Here is a 4,367-nt window from a genome sequence, read left to right as displayed (position 1 = left end):
CTCCTCTGGAGCCATCTGGGTCCAGTGGCAAGATACATATCAGGACAACTGTAGATGGCCCCTTATATAAAAACTATTGCTCACAAGCCCCACCTTTGAGCTTATTTTTAATAATCTTCCAATACACTCAATAACAAAGGGATTTACTAGGATCTCATAGTAAGGATAGCAGTTACACAAAATTACTTTTATAAAGGTAAAGGTGTGGTCTCCCACAAATACACCAAACATCAGTGGGAAGGGTGGATACAAACTTCAGGTGAGATACGTATATAGAATATACATGAGCCCAGGAAACCCAAGGATCTCTTACTCCAGGGCCCTCATGGACTTTCTACTCTTATGGCATCCTCATGCTGTTTCTCCCTGAGCATAATGTCTGGGGTGGATCACCCAAATGGGCTTCCTGAATTTGCTTCTCTTTACTGACTGACTCAGCTGCCAGGTTAATGTTCTCTGGAATCCATAGTTGGCTGTCTTCTCAGCTGCCAGAGGCTATATTACTTAAGTTGCCTCCTGCCCCTGACTCTGCATCTCTATGTCTTTGGCTTTACTTCCTGCTGGATGTGGTATCTTCTACTGGGGATGAGGTGGGGAAGGTAGGGAGGAAGAAGGAGAGAGAAAATCTCTCCTCCCACTTTTTGCTGCCTTCTGGTAGAAGCAGAGGGGATCATAGTTCCCAAAGCTTCCTTGCCTTAATTACTCTTTCAGGCTGGCAGGCTTAGTTTTGCCAAGACTTAAGGGTTATAGCTAATCTTCAGCCACCCTGTGTTCAGTCATTAATGCAGAATCATTCTGAAGTGACTCCATGTTTTAACCTTGCTTAACTTTGGCTACATCCTGAATGTGCACTAATTGCATCCACAGAAATCATATCTTTTTAGCCCTAATCTCATCTCCTTTGGAGCTTGAGGCTCTAAAGATTAGGACACACCCTTCCAATGCTCTTTCAAGGATAGAATTCTTATATGCTATACTCAAATAATTTCATGCTATAAATTTGTTCCTATGGCTTCCATTTGGTAAATGTTATAATTTGATAAAATATTGTCTGTCTGAGATTGCTTGCAGGCATTTCCCTAAAAAGTTTTTATAATGCCATAAATTCCTACAAACCAGGAAAAAGTTTTCCAACCTTTACTTGTCTGTCTTTATCTCTGCAATCTCCAACCTGTCCAGAGTAGTGAAAGCAGAGAGAAAGAAAGAATCTTGGAAGTTTTTCTTCTTTATCTCTTATTGAAAGTCTAATAAAAATTCAGTGAGAGTAAATCCCTGCTTAATATTAGCAACAGCTGGGAGAGCATTTTGAGGCTTCATTAGTCTTCCTTGCACTTTTAAGATCCCTTTCAGTGCTCTCACTGAAATTTTTTTTTTGTACTGTAGAAAAATTTATTTATTTGAGTTCAGATATTTTTGAAATACAAGTTTGGTTGTATTTTTAAGGCTATAATTCTTGTCACATTCTGTGGTTAATTTTATCATGCTTATTAAAAATGGTTATTGCTGTTTTGCACTCAGCCGTTTGAAAAATAGTTTATTTGGGAAGGCACCAGCTTCAGCACACTGATTGTGGGGAGTAGACAAAAATTTCACACTGGAATAGAAGGCTGTCATTGCCAAGTACCACGACTCAGCAAATGATAGCTCCTATGTGATTTGTCCCCCTGGAAACAAGGGTCATACTTGCCACCCACCTCTCCGAAGTATTGAGGATTAAAGACAGCATTTACAAGGTACTTTGAGCTCCTTCTACATAATGCTGTACCAGACACAGAACTTGTCAGGTTTGTAATTTTATGCTTAGCTGAAGCTTCACAATAATTTCCTCTCCAACTAAAATGGACATGATTCAGTTCTTCTGGCGTTCTACTGAACAACATGATACCGAGATTGAGTAACTTTTATGAGCTTTTAACATGGATGTTTTCTGAGCTGCTGCAACAAGTCATGAGCAGGCCAACTGACCACTGCAAAAAAGGCTAAGTAAAATTATTTAAGTAATACTCTTAAATTACACCACTGTTCATTTCAATGAAGGCTGATGCTCCGGATACTCTGATCTTATACAAAAATTATATAAGAAAGTGAGACTCAAAATAAATTCAACAATTAGTAAAGTATCCTCCAAATGACTAATAATGAACTTTTAAAACTGAGATTTATGATTTGTACACCATACTTTGGAGGGGTACACATTTGAATCCTCAGTGACTGCCAAATGGTAATTGTTTTCAATGCAGAGATGCTGGAAAAGCTCATTAAAAAGACCCTCTCCCCAAAAAACCCCTAACCTTCCACTCCCCTAAACTTCCCTCCCCAATTATACATTCTCCTTCTTTCCCTTTCTTAAGAGGGGGATTTTGGCACTTGGGTAGTCTTCAGGCTAAATATTTCCAATCTGGCTCTGAAACTTAGAGACTGCTGACAGTGTCCAGTCTTGTTCTAAAAATCAGAGACAGCTGACAGAGGAAAAACAGCTGCAAAACACCCCACTTTGTCTCTGATGGTCTTGATAACACCCTGATACTTTACATCCCTGAAAGTTTCTCCTTGAATTCTTTTGTGGTGGCCTGGAAACTGAGGTCTTTCTGAATCTGCAGTCAGTTCTATTCCTTAATGAATAAAATGGGCCACTTTGTGGAAATCTTTTTCTAGTACTCCTCAGGAGGCCAGAGCTGGGGTTCCTAGTCTCAGTCCGCTAGGTCTTAATGTGCTTTTGTCTCCTGGGCAGGTGTTCTTGTTACAAGCGATAGAATAAGCTTCTAGCACCTTCTCAGTTCTTCCTCCATCTATGCCTCTGTTGTGTAGGTTCACAAGGATCAGGTGGTTGTCAGAACCACTTGTTCCTATGTCGTAACCCAGCTCCATCATGGCTGCGGACAGGTCTTTGCAGCTGGCAACCACCTGCTGCTGATAAGCCTTAAATTTAGGTGTCAAGGCTTGCTTCCGAGCTATAGCAACTCCTGGAATGGCAGGGATGTGAGGCCCTCCCTGTAGTCCTGGGAAAACAGCTGAATTAATGAGTGACTCCAGATTGTGTGCTGTCTCTTTGTTTGTCTTAGAGTCCACATTGCTCACTCCTTTCCTGTAGAAGATCAGGCCAGGTCAGCAACCTTGAAAGGTTTTGTGCATTGCCGTGGTCACCCTCTGGCAGTGTTCAAAGGGGGAGGGCACTACCTCAGCGGCCACCAGTCCACTAATGTGGGCTATGTCAGCCATGAAATCTTCCCCATTATCATCTGCAATCTTCCACATAGGTTCCTGGAATATTCCAGGTTCCTGGAATAGCAGCTGATTCCTGCAATGATCAGCTTTGGGTGGGAGAGGTGAGCATTTTCTTCTAGTTTGTCGTAGTCAATATAGCCAGTATTTCGGTTAACCTTATAGGGCACAGACTCAAAAAAGATGGAGGTGGCAGAGACTTTCTTCTTATCTGTCACGAACCCATGGGTGAGGTGATCCCCCATCAGGCAGGTTTAGAACCATAATCCCTCCCATGTGGTTCCACCAGGGCTGTGTACACTGCAAAATTCATAGGAGATCCTGAGTATGGCTGAACACTGACCTTTCACCTCCAGCTTTGTGGGTCCAGGCCATATACCTTTCTCTTCTGAAACAGAATCTCCAATTCATCCACAAACTGGGTGCCATCATAATACCTCTGGCCTGGGAATCTTTCTGAATATTTACTATTCAAGCAAGAACCCAAGGCTTCCAGAAGTGCTCAGCTTGCAAAATTCTCTGAAGCAATCAGTTCCAACCTAGTCTTATGGTGACTTTTCCTTCTAAATGATTGTATATACCTCTATATTATTGTCTTTCAATGGCTGTGTCAGCATATTTTTGGGGGGCTTCCCAGAGGTTAACATTATGGTTCTCTCCATCAACTGTTGATGCCATACTTTTGGACTAAGGATTCCTAGATGGGTACCAATTAGCAAGTAGCAACAGTATACCCAAGCACCACTTTCTGCAGTCCAAGGTGATAGCAATCTCTACTCACTGACATTTTTTATGGGTTATCAAAGTTCTCTTAAGGTAAAAAGACCTTGTGCATGCTAGAGAATTTCTGAAGTGGCAGCCCTCTCAATCCCACCTCCCTGCCTGCATTGTCCCCTTCTTGGGGCCTGCCAAAAATGTTTACTTCTTTTCTGTTTTTTCCCTGCAAAAGTGGTTTCTTAAGAGTGCGATGGTCTTTTTCTTTTCTTTTCTTTTCTTTTCTTTTCTTTTCTTTTCTTTTCCTTTCTTTTCTCCTAGATTCTAGTTTTTCAAATCAAGTTTTCAGCATGCACAGTTGACAATAACCAAAGGTCCTATATTTATCTGACCAAATTTGTTTCCCACAATTATAAACCTTGGTTACTGAG

General features: G+C 41.3%; 1 pseudogene; it reads right to left on the bottom strand.

Moving 5' to 3' along the window:
• Positions 1-2,442: 2,442 nt before the first annotated feature.
• LOC114035354 lies at positions 2,443-3,900 on the bottom strand (annotated as a pseudogene).
• Positions 3,901-4,367: the final 467 nt, after the last annotated feature.

This window comes from Vombatus ursinus, unplaced genomic scaffold (genome assembly GCF_900497805.2).
Source record: "Vombatus ursinus unplaced genomic scaffold, bare-nosed wombat genome assembly UNPS02009205.1, whole genome shotgun sequence".
In the NCBI taxonomy this organism is placed as follows: Eukaryota; Metazoa; Chordata; class Mammalia; order Diprotodontia; family Vombatidae; genus Vombatus; species Vombatus ursinus.
This window is presented reverse-complemented; position numbering and strand designations above follow the sequence as displayed.